This window comes from Canis aureus, chromosome 16, assembly GCF_053574225.1.
Source record: "Canis aureus isolate CA01 chromosome 16, VMU_Caureus_v.1.0, whole genome shotgun sequence".
In the NCBI taxonomy this organism is placed as follows: Eukaryota; Metazoa; Chordata; class Mammalia; order Carnivora; family Canidae; genus Canis; species Canis aureus.
In genome coordinates, this window is record NC_135626.1 from 8,517,587 (window position 1) to 8,530,817 (window position 13,231).

Genomic DNA, 13,231 nt, shown 5'->3' on the forward strand with positions numbered 1-13,231 from the left:
GAATTCTCTTTATAATTGCATGTAAAAATAAATTCCGGATGGTTTAAAGAGCTCACTGTAAAATAGCCCTCCACTGGTGACAGAGGAAGGAGTAGGGGGAGGTCTGTAACTCAGGGTGCTGGGGCGGGATGGAGAGGAGGATGCTTGTATCTGGAAAACCACCCCAAAAGACAGTATATCCGGGGAATATAGATCTGAACCATCCGGTGGCTTCTATTACCAGATTGGAGAAAAACTGATAGAATACATCCAGATTTGGCAAGGGACGCAACACAGACCCTCTCATTTATTGCTGGTGCGTGCGCTGCCACAGTATTTGTGGCAAGTAGACAGTTGGCCTCTCTGAATAATACGCGTACCATGTATTCACATGCATGTACATGCAAAGAACAGTCTAGAAGGATATATTCTAAACTGCTGACAGTGGCTGCCTTCAAGGAGGGAGCGGGACGGGGAGGGTTTGTGCAATATATTGCTGCACTTTAGAATAGAGATGTGTTCGTGAGTCGTGTAATTAAAAGTAACTGAAAAATGTGCGTGCCTTTTGACCTGGCAATTCCAGTTTTAGGGGTTGCAGCAGGGAAGGACGACAGTCTGTTTTCCTGAAGCTTCCAGTCCAGCGTGGGAGGCATATAGCAGACAGCGTAGTTACCAACTAAGCCAAAGTGCCACGAAAGAGAGGGCACTGGTCAAGTCTGAAATGTTGAGTGAACTGAGGGAAAACGGATCCAGGTGCATCACAACTTCAGAGATGTTAAAATACGTATATTTTCTTAGCTGCTCTAGCACGGCCTTGAGGTGTCTGACCTGAGCCTGATAAAGAAAGGCTTTCCTGAGGCCCCTGGGGATCTGTTAAAAAGTGCAAGGGGATGCTGCCAACCTGCACCCTCAAGGGGCTGTACCCCCAGCAGTGGAGGAAGGCAGTAGATGCTCCATGTCCTCAACCCCCGGATTTGTCAGTGTTTTTAGTTTAAGCACTGCTGGGAGTGAGACTGTAATGGTGTTTCACTGTGGCTTTACTTTGCGTCTCTCTGATGACGAATGATTTTTTTTTTTTTAATTTTTTTTTTAACTTTTATTTATTTATGATAGTCACAGAGAGAGAGAGAGGCAGAGACACAGGCAGAGGGAGAAGCAGGCTCCATGCACTGGGAGCCCGACGCGGGACTCGATCCCGGGTCTCCAGGATCGCGCCCCGGGCCAAAGGCAGGCGCCAAACCGCTGCGCCACCCAGGGATCCCACGAATGATTTTTATAATGTGCAAGATGACATCTTTTTATGTTGCGCCTGTGCAAGACTTGTGCCCATTTTTATGCTGGCCTGCCTTCATATCAAGCTAGAGGAGTTCTTTATGGACTCTGGCAATGGGTCCTGTAGTCTCCCTTTTCACTCTCTGTGGGGTCATCTGATAAAAAGAAGTGCTCAGTTGTAATATACACAAATTTATCTTTTCCTTTATGGATAATGCTTTTTTGTGGCTTAAGAAAAATTCCCCTATTCCGAGGTTATGAAGATACTCTCTTATATTGTCTTCTAGATCTAGAAATTTTACTGGTGGTGTATTTTCACACCTGGATCTCTCACCTACCTGGACTAGACTCCAGAGGTCCATTTGTCTATTTTTGTTTCAGTGTCACACTTCATTACCGTGGCGTGACAGTAAGTCTTGGTATTGGGAAGGTCAAGCCTTTCCGCTATCTTTAAAAGGGGTTGGCCATTTAAAATCATTTGTATTTATAGTGAATTTTGGAATTAACTCGTCAGTTTTCACCAAAATAAAGATTGGGATTTTGACTATGATTGCTTTAAACCTATGGATTAATTTGGGAACAATTGGTATCTTTACAGTTTCCCAACAAAAATGGTGAATTTCCTTATTTTTTTAGGTCTTAATTTTTTTCCCCTTGATTTTGTAGTTTTCTGTGTAGAAATATTGTACATATTTTGTTCATATCCCTGGGTATTTGATTTGACGCTATTATAAATGTCATTTAACATCTTTTGTTACTTGTTAGTATATAGTAATACAATTGATTCTTGATTGCTGACTTTTTATCTAGCAATCTTTCTATATTTACTTACTAATTCTGATAGTTTATTGGTAGGTTCTGTTGAATTTTCTACTTACACAGTATTATTTACATGTAATGAGTTGTCTTCCTTCTTAACCTTTACCAGGTGTGTGTGTGTGTGTGTGTGTTTGCTTCCTGCGCTAGCTTGGACTCCAAGAACAATCCTGGAAAGAGGTGCCCACAGTGGCAGCCTTACCTTTCTCCTAGTCTCAGAGGGCAGGCTTTCAACAGTATGTCTTTAAAAAAAATAGGCTTTTTCAGATTAAGGAACTACCCTTCTATTACTAGTTTGCTAATAGTTAAAAAAAATTGTGCATGCATATTGAGTTTTACTAAATTACTTTCATGTATCCTCTGAGAAAATTATGATTTATTTTGTGGTGAGTCAGCATTGATTTTCAAATATTAAAGTGACTTCTCACTCCTGGAATAAACCCATCTTGATCATGATGTATTATCCTTTTTTATGTATTACTAGATTCAGTTAGTTGTTTTGTTTAGGAGTTTAGCATCTGTGTTCATGAGTGAAATGGTCTGTGATTTCATCCTTGTTATGGTTTTGGTATTAGAGTTTTCTTGGCCTCATCACAAGAGTTTGGAAATGTTTCTCATTTTCTTCTTTTTTTAGGAAACGTTGTGTAAGATTATAGTCATTTCTTACATGTCCCCCAGAACCGTATGTGTAACCTCCCAGCAGGATCATGGATTTGTCTGTTTCATCATGTTCTGTTGGCTTTTGCTTTAGATATTTTGAGACTATGTAATTAGATGCATATAGATTTAAACATTAAATCTTTTGGTTGAATGTACTTCATATATTCTCAAGTGTGTCTTTATAACTAGTAATACCTTTTGCCTTAAAGTCTACTACTTCTGCTATTTATAGCAGCTATGCTAACTTTTGTCGGGGGCTGTATTTGTAGACTGTATTTTTTCCAATTTTTACTTTCAATCTCTCCGTACCTTTACATTTAAGATAAACACATCTTGTTAATGGCATGTACATTTAAAAAATATAGTCTGATGGAGAATTTAGTCCATTTAGGTTTTTTTTTTTAATTTTCTTTTTTAAAGTCATGTCTACACCCAACGTGGGGCTTTGATCAAGAGTCACATGCTCCACTGACTGAGCCAGCCGGGTGCTCCTGTTTAGTTTATTTAATGATTTTATTTATTTATTTTCTCTCTTTTTTAAAAAATATTTATTTATTCATGAGAGACACAGAGACAGAGAGGCAGAGACACAAGCAGGCTCCACACAGGAAGCCTGACATGAGACTCAATCCCCTGTCTCCAAGATCACGCCCTGGGCTAAAGGTGGCACTAAACTGCTGAGCCACCCGTATTTATTTATTTTAAAGATTTTTATTTATTTATTCATAGGGACACAGAGAGAGAGAGAGAGAGGCAGAGACACAGGCAGAGGGAGAAGCAGGCACCATGCGGGGAGCCCGACGTGGGACTCGATCCCGGGTCTCCAGGATCACGCCCTGGGCTGCAGGTGGCGCTAAACCACTGCACCACTGGGGCTGCCCTCATTTTTGTTTAAATAGTTGATGCTCTTTTAGGTTTATCCGCTTATTGGCTGTGTTTTGTTTATTCCTTCTTACATGTTAGACTTACATGCGCCTCTGGGGCTGCCCCGTATTTATTTATTTTAAAGAAAGAGAGCACACGTGCAAGGAGGGGCAGAGGGAGAGGGAAAATGAATCTGAAGCAGACTCCACACTGAACGTGGAGCCTAACATGGAGCTTGATCCTGTGATTGTGAGATCAAGACCTGAGCTGAAACCAAGAGTCAGATAGATACTTAACCGACTGAGCCACTCAGGCGCAACAAAAAATTTGTTTGGTGTGTTTGGGTGGCTCAGTTGGGTAAGCGTCCAATTCTTGGTTTCAGCTCAGGTCATGATCTCATGAGTCATGGATTGAGCACACACACTCAGTGGGGAGTCTGCTTGAAGATCCTCTCCTTCTGCCCTCCCCCCTGGCTTGTATATAAATGCTGTCTCTCTTTCTCAAATAAATAAATCCTTTAAAAAATGTGTTTGGGGAGCACCTGGGTGTCTCAGTCGGTTAAGCATCTGACTCTAGATCTTAGCTCAAGTCTTAATCTCAGGGTCCCAAGTTCAAGCCCCATGTTGGGCTCCATGCTGGGTGGGGAGCCTACTTAAAAAAAAAAGTGTTTTTGAGTTTGAATCGCACCACCCTATTTGCTTTCTCCTGGTTCCACCTGTGCTATGTTTCATACTCTCCTTTTCTGCCTCCTTCCAGATCAGCTGTTGTTACTCCATTTCTTCCTATTAGCTTGGCAGTTAGACATCCTTTCACAATTTGAGTGGTTCTCTAGAGATTATAGCTTGTGTTCCCTTCTCAAAGCCAAATGTTCTTAGGACTTGTATCTTCTTTCTAGACAATTCAAGAACTAATTCAAGAATACCTCCATGCATCACCTTCCTGAATCCCATACCGTTGTTAGGTATGTTGATTCTCTATTTTTAAACCCCTAAGACAAGATAATCATTTTTGTTTTAATTATTTTTTTAAAGATTTACTTATTTATTCATTCAGAGAGAGAGAGAGAGAGAGAGAGGCAGAGGGAGAAGTGGGCTCCATGCAGGAAGCCCGACGTGGGACTCGATCCCGGGTCTCCAGGATCACGCCCTGGGCTGCAGGCAGCGCTAAACCGCTGCGCCACCGGGGCTGCCCTCATTTTTGTTTCAAATAGTTGATGCTCATTTAGGTTTATCCGCTTATTGGCTGTGTTTTGTTTATTCCTTCTTACATGTTAGACCTTCCATTTGGGATTATTTTCCTTCTGCCTAAAAACATGATTTTAGGTTGTTTGTTTGTTTTGCGTAGGTCTGAGGACGAATTCTGTTTCTGGCTGACAATATCCTGATTTTCATCTGCACTCTTGGAAGATTTTGAGTGGATACAGAATTTTGGTTATTGGTCGTTTTCTTTCAGCACTTGAAGATCTCATTCCCATTGACTTCTGTCTCCTTGCTTCTGTTGAGCCTAATTGTTGTACTTTTGAAGATAATGTGCCTTTTTTTTGCTTCTCTGTCTGCTTAAAGATGTTCTTTTTGCCTTTGGTTTTCAGAAGTTTAACCATGCTGTGCTTAGATATATATTTTTTTAAATTATGCTGCTTGGCATAAGGTTTCTTGAATCTAGGGCTTGCTTTTTTTTTTTTTTTTTAAGTCAAGGACCAACCAATCAGGAGACATAAACAATGGAGTAATTTGAACAGAGAAAGATTAATATGAATAATTGTTAACCATGACAGGAGAGAACTATGAAGGTATAAAGAGAATGATAAAGTTACCCTAGGGCTGAAGGAAAATACCTAAAGAAAGCAAACATGAGATGGTCATCAGGCCAAGTTTCCAAGGGTTGGGATTCAGAAGTCACTGGAGATGGTGTGGTTGTAAAGAAACTCACTGTGTTGCCCAGACCAGAGCTGGGTCAGAGCTGGATGAGCAGGATGGAGCCCTTAGAGGTACAGACAATCCAACGCTGGTAGGTGAGCATGCATGAGGAGTTGGGAACCTACTTGCCAGCAGGGTGGCACAAGTCCTGAAGTGTGCACATCCACATCTGGGGGGGCCACAGTGAGATGGTTATCAGGCCAGGGTCAAGCTGTAAGCTTGCTGAGACTGTAGGGGATGGGTGCATGGCTGGGCAGAATGCCACTGGAGGGCTCTCCACACGTGCCTCCTACAGCCACATGGCCAGAGCAAGACTGAAACGGGCATCACAGCCACACCCCCTCCCTCCTGCCATGTCCCTCTAGGGCTCTTCACTGACAAAACACCGCAAAGGGGAAATGCAAGTAAAGAGTAGACCTGGGCATGAGAAGCAGCAAATTGCTAACTGGTATGATCAGTTTTGGAGGGTTTTTTTTTTTTAAATAGCTTTACTGAGCTATAATTTACAGATCCTAAAACTCACTCATTTTGAGTGCACAGTTCTATTTAGTGAAGTTACCATCAATATGATCCAGTTCTTAAAAATTCCATCTCTCCGAAGATGCCTCATGCCCATTTGCAGTCTCTCTGTTGCACTCCCAGGTGCCCACCAATTGGCTTTCATCTCTAAATGCACTTTTTCTGTACACTTCATATAAAAGTATGGAATATGCAGTGTTTCACATCCATATTTTTGAGGTTCATCCACACTGTAGCATGGCAGGTCATTTCTTATTAAATAGGGCTCCATTATATGGAAACAACACATTTGTTCATCCTTTTATGAGTTGGTGGACATTTGGATCTTTTCCATGTGGGGCTGTTACAAATAATGGAGCTCTGGACATGGTCTCTGCTCTATCCTTCCTTTTCTTTTGGTGCTCCAGTTACACTTTGGTATTTTATTTTATTTTATTATTTTTTAAATATTTTATTTATTTATTCATAGAGACACAGAGAGAGAGAGGCAGAGACACAGGCAGAGGGAGAAGCAGCCTCCATGCAGGGAGCCTGACGTGGGACTCGATCCAGGGTCTCCAGGATCATGCCCTGGGCTGCAGGCGGCGCTAAACCGCTACGCCACCGGGGCTGGCCTACACTTTGGTATTTTAAACATTTTATTTTTCATAAATTTTTCTTAAATGTTTGGTAGTTAACATACAGTGCAATATTGGTTTCTGGATTGTCACACTTAGACTTGGCATGCCCAGGTCTCTTCTGACCTGTGGTGTCTGTCCTTTCCTCTCTTGGTGCTTCATTCTCCCTGTAGCTCTTCCTGTCTCCAGCTCATTAATTCTGTTAAACATGTTCGCTGAATTCTTATTGGCTGTTTTGGTTCTGGAATTTCTACTTGTCCTCTGTTTATATTTTCCAATTATTCACCCAAATTCTCAATCTTGTCTTACTCCTAGAACAGAGTAGACACTGTGCTTGCAAAATCCCAGCCCCTGTGGGTCTTTTTTTTTTTTTTAAGAAGATTTTATATCTTTATTTTTATTTATTTTACAGAGAGAGAGAGAGTGTGAGCATGGTGGGAGGAAGAGCAGAGGGGGAGGGGGGGAAAATCTTAAGCAGACTCTGCTCTGAGCACCGAGCCTGATGTGGGGCTTGATCCCAGCATCCTGAGATCATGACCTGAGCCGAAACTAAGAGTCGGATGCTCAACTGATTGAGCCACCAGATGCCCTGCTGTGGGCCTTTTTCTGTTTGTGCTGCTTGTCTTCTTGCTTTCCTGGTTATTTTTTTATCATATATGAAAAACTAAAAAAAAATAATTTGAAGCCTAGGATGATGTTAATCTCCTCTGGTGAGGCTTTGTATTTGCTTCTGGCAGGTGCCTGGGATGCCAGCAGTGCACTTTCAGGGACTGAGATGATTTGAAGTGGGCTCAGTCCCCATGAGGGCCAGTATACTCATAGTCTCCTTTATACCTGGAGGGTGCTTCTTTGGGTTCTCAATTCAAGGCATGGTGAGTTCTGGACTCTCTTATCTTTTTAAATTAATTTATTATTTTATTTACTCATAAGAGAGAGAGAGAAAGAGGCAGAGACAGAGGCAGCTGGAGAAGCCAGATATGGGACTCGATTCCCGGACCCCGGGATCACGACCTGAGCTGAAGGCAGATGCTCAACTGCCTAGCTAGCCATCCAGGCGTCCCTTATTTTATCTTTTTTTTTTTTTTTACGGTTTTATTTATTTATTTAGAGCACAAGCAGAGGGAAAGGGAGAAGCAGGCTCCCCACTGAGCAGGGAGTCTGACATGGGGCTCAATCCCAGGACCCTGGGACAAAGGCAGACACTTCACTGATCGAGCCTCCCAGGTGCCCCTAAATTCCCGGTCAGATGTGCTACAGAGCTTCTCAGCTACCTCTTCTGGAATTGGCAGGTGCCTTTACTATGTAGCTCCAAATGTCAGGCTTACCTCTCTGGGTTTGTCTCCTGCTGAATCCAGGCCCAATAATTCATTTATCTGCTGGCTTTCTAATGAATTCAGGCAGTGATTAAAACTATTTTGTACAGCTTTCCTAGCAGGAGGGCTGGTCTGAATTACCAAGTCTGCCGCTGCCAGAAGTAGAAATTCTTACACATTTTTAGAATAAACTTGTTAAGGACCATATGACATCTTTTGGAATTTCTCTGGAATACTTTCTTTCTTTTTTTTTTTTAAAGATTTTATTTATTCATGAGAGACACACACAGAGAGAGAGAGGCAAAGACACAGGCAGATGGAGAAACAGGCTCCCCACAAGGAGCCCGATGTGGGACTCGATTCCAGCATCCTGGGATCACGCCTTGGGCCAAAGGCAGATGCTCAACTGCTGAGCCACCCAGGTGTCCCCTCTGGAATACTTTCAAATGTATATTTGAAACTGGGGAATAACTGACACCTTTAAGAAAGCTTATCTTCCTACCCACAAAAGATGTGTATCTCTCAACTTATTAAAGTCTTTTAAAATAAAAACATCATTTTTAATTTATATACTGAGGTATAACTGACATACAGCACCATATTTCAGGTGTACAGGTAAGGATTCAATATTTGTATATCCTGCAAAAATGATCTCCATATTAAGTCTAGTGAACATCTGTCACTATATGTAGTTACAAGCTTTTTTTCTTGTGATGATGACTTTTAAGACCTACCCTGTTCGCAACTTTCAAATATGTGATACAGTGTTGATTATGGTCACCATGCTGTACATTATATCCCCATGACTTATAATCAGAGGTTCTGCACCTTTTGACCCTCTGATTCACCCATTTCGCCTGCCTGCCATTCCCTGCCTCTGGCAACCACCAGAACATGCAGTGCATGTTTGAACTAGTGCCTTTGTCATCTTTGGATAAATATCCATGAGAGGAATCACTGGCTCATATGATACTTCTACTTTTCATATTTTTTTTTTGTTTTTTTTTAAAGATTTTATTTATTTATTCATGAGAATACATAGAGATGAGAGAAAGAGGCAGAGACACAGGCAGAGGGAGAAGCAGGCTCCATACAGGGAGCCCGACGTGGACTTGATCCTGGGTCTCTAGGATCAGGCCCCGGGCTGAAGGCGGCGCTCAAACCGCTGGGCCACCAGGGCTGCCCCTACTTTTCATATTTTTGGGAACCTCCATACTGTTTTCCACAGTGGTTGCACTGGTTTACATTCCCAGCTGAGCACAAGGATTCCTTTTTCTCACATCCTCACAAACACTCGTTATTTCTTCTTTTTCATGCTAGCCATCCTAACAGGTGTTTTTTTTTTTTTAAAGATTTTTAAAATTTATTTATTCATGAGAGACACAGAGAGAGAGGCAGAGACAGAGGGAGAAGCAGGCTCCATGCAGGGAGCCCGATGCGGGACTCGATCCCAGGTCTTCAGGATCACACCCTGAGCCGAAGGCAGATGCTCAACCACTGAGCCACCCAGGCATCCCACCTAACAGGTGTTTTGATTTGCATTTCCCTGATGATGAGTGATGTTGAGCATCTTCTCATGCACCTGTTGGCCATTTGTGAGTTTTTAGAAAAATGTCTATTCAGCTCCTCTGCCCATTTTTTTTCCCCATCAGATTGTTTTTTGCTATGAAGTTGTAGAGTGCTTTATGTAGTTTGGATAATAGCCCCTCATCACATATGATTTGCAAATATTTTCTCTCATTCAGTATGTTGGCTCTTCATTTTGTTGATGGTTTCTTTTGCTGTGTAGGTTTTTGAGTTTGACTATGTAATCTCATTTGTTTTTACTTTTGTTGCTTTTGCTTTTGGTGTTAAATCCAAAAATTCATAGTCAAGACTGATGTCAAGGAGCTTTCTGCCTATGTTTTCCTCTAGAAGTGTTATGGTTTCAGGTCTTTAATTCGTCTTTAATCCATTTTGAGTGAATTTTTGTGTATGGTGTAAGAAAGTGGCCTAGTGTAAACTTTTTAAAAAGTAATCTCCACACCCAGTGTGGAGCCCAACATGGGGCTTGAACTCATGACCTTGAGATCAAGACCTGAGTGGAGATCAATAGTCCGATGTTTAGCTGACTGAGCCACCCAAGTACCCTGCTCCAGTTTCATTCTTTTGCATGTGGCTCTTCAGTTTTCCCAACACTATTAATTAAAGAGACTCTGATTTCTCCACTGTCTGATATTGGCTCCTCCGCTATAAATTAATTGACCATATATACGTGGGATTATTCTGGGTTCTCGGTTTCATTGATCTATGTGTTTTGTTTTTTAAATTGCAATCTCCTTGTGATATAGTGTGAAATCAGGGAGTGCGATGCTTTGTTCTTTCTCAAGATTGCTTTGGCTATACAGGGTCTTTTGTGGTTCCATACAGACTGCACTGAGTCTGTGCATTGCTTTGGGTAGTATGGATATTTTAACAGTGTTCTTCCCACTGACAAGCATAGGGTAGCTTTTCATTTATTTGTGTCTTCAATTTCTTTTATTAATGTCTTCTCATTTTCAGAGTACAGGTCTTTCACCTTGGTTAAATTTAATTTTAGGTATTTTCTTTTTGATGCAACTGTAAATGTGTTATTTTCTTAATGTCTCTTTCTGATAATTATTAGTGGACAGATATGCAACAGATTTTGTGTATTTATTTTGTATCCTGCAACTTCAGTCAATTCATTCATTAGTTCTAAGTTTTTTTGGCAGAACTTTTAGGGTTTTCTAGTTATTATATCATGTCATCTGCAAATAATGACCCTTTAATTTCTTCCTTTTCAATGTGGATGCCTTCTATTTTTGTTGTTGTTGCCTGACTGCTGTGGCTAGGACTTCCAGAATTATGTTGAATTAAAGTGACGGGAGTGGGCATCCTCAATTTGTTCTTGTTCTTGGAGGAAAAGCTTCCAGCTTTTCAGAAGTGAGTATGATGCTAGCTGTGGGCTTGGCATCTATCGTGGCCCTCCTTATGTTGAAGTGTGTTTCCTCTATACCCATTTTGTTGGTTGGGTTTTTATCCTAAATGGATATTGACTTTTGTCAATACTTTTTCTGCACCTATTGAGATGATCCTATGATTTTTTCCCCCTTCATTTTGTTAATGTAGTGAGTGTATCATATTGGGTTTTCTGTGTGTAAGTTTGAACCATCCCTGGAATCCCATTCCACTCAGGTCCTGGTGTGTGATCCTTTTAATGTACTGTTGAATTTGGTTTGCTGCCATTTTATTGAGGATGTTTGCATCTGTGTGAATCAGGGCCACTGACTGGCCTGGGATTTTTTTCTTGTGGCATCCTCACCTGGTTTTGGTATCTGGGTAATGCTGGCCTTGTAAAATGAGTGTGGAAGTGTTCCCTCCGCTTCTATTTTGGGAAGCATTTGAGGAGGGCTGTTAGTTCTCTGACTGGTAGGACTCACCAGTGGAGCCGTCTGGTTCTGGACTTTTGTTTGTTGGAAGGCGTTTGGTGAACTGACTCCATCTCCTTACTAGTAGTTGGTCTGTTCACTTTCTAAATCTTCATGATTCTCTTGGTAGGTTGTATGTTTTTAGGAATTGATTGAGCTCTTCTAGGTTGTCAAATTGTTGGAATATAATTGTTCATAATAGTCTCTTTATGATCCTTTGTATTTGTGGTATCCATTGTAACATCAACTTTTTTTCTTTTTAAATAAGCTCGAACACCCAACATGGGGCTTGAACTCATGACCCTGAAGAGTCCCATGCTCTATCAACTGAGCCAGTCAGGTGCCCCTTCCCTCCCCCTTTTTAGCTGTAACATTCTTTTCTTTTTTTTTTTAAGAGATTTTATTTATTTATTCATGAGAGACAGAGAGAGAGAGAGAGGCAGAGACACAGGCAGAGGGAGAAGCAGGCTCCGTGCAGGGAGCCTGATGTGGGACTCGATCCTGGAACTCCGGGATCACGCCCTGGGCTGAAGGCAGGCGCTAAACTGCTGAGCCACCCAGGCGTTTCCCTGTAACATTTTTCATTTCTGATTGAGTATTCTCTCAGGGAATCTAACTAAAGGCTTGTCAGTTTTATCTTTTTAAAAGAACTAGCTCTAAAGAAAAAAAAAAGACTAGCTCTTAGTTTCATTGATCTTTTCTATTGTCTTTTCGTCTCTTTCTGATCTTTGGGATTTCCTTTCTTCTTCTAACTTTGGGCTTCATTTGCTCTTTTCCTAGTTCTTTGAGGTTAAAGGCAAGTTGTTTATTTTAGTTTTTTTCCTATCACTTTCCCTCTTTGAACTGCTTTTGCTGCACCCCATGTTTGGTACATTGTGTTTCCATTTTCATTTAAGGTATTTTCTGATTTCTCCCTTGACCCATTGGTTGTTGAGTAGCATGTTATTTACTCTCCACATACCATTCTGGCTGGAGAAGATGCTTGATAGGATTTCAGTATTCTTAAATCCATTAAGACTATTTTGTGGCTTAATATTTTATGTACCATGGAGAATGTTCCAGATGTTTGAGAATGTGTATTCTGTTGCTTTTGGATGGAACGTTCTGTTAAGTCCATCTAGTCTAATATGTCCTTTAAGTCTGATGGTTCCTGATTGATTTTCTGTTGGATTATGTATCCATTGATGTGAGTGATGTACTTAAATCCTGTATTCTTCTATTGCTGTTCTTGTCCCTTTTTAGGTCTATTAATATTTGCTGTGTATAAAGGTGTTCCTATGTTGGGTACAAAAGTATTTACTATTGCTATATCCTCTTTTTTGGAGGACAAAGGTCTCACTTAAGACTTGTGATGCTAGCATAAATGAGTCTTCAAGAATTGGTTTTTAATTGTTGACTAGGAACATATTCAATTTTTTATCAGACTGTACAACTAACTACCTTGGAAGATTCTTTTATTTTCTTTTTAAGAGAGTGCACAAAGGGGGGGGGAGGGAGGGAGAGGGAGAGGGAGAGGGAGAGGAGAGGGAGAGAGAGAGAGAGAGAGAGAGAGAGAGAATGAGAATGAGAATCCCAAGCAGGCTCCATGCCCAGCACAGAGCCCAGTGAGGGTCTCAGTCCTACAACCCTGAGATTATGATCTGAGCTGAAATCAAGAGTTGAATGCTTACCTGACTGAGCCACCCAGGAGCCCCTAAATTTTATAATTTTTTTAAGTTGGCTCTATGCCCAACTTGAGGCTTGAACACATGACCCTGAGATGAAGAGTTGCATGCTCTACTGTGGCAGCCAGGCAGCCTGGTAAATTTTCTTGGTAATCTTGTTATTTTTCTTTTCCTGCAGCATTG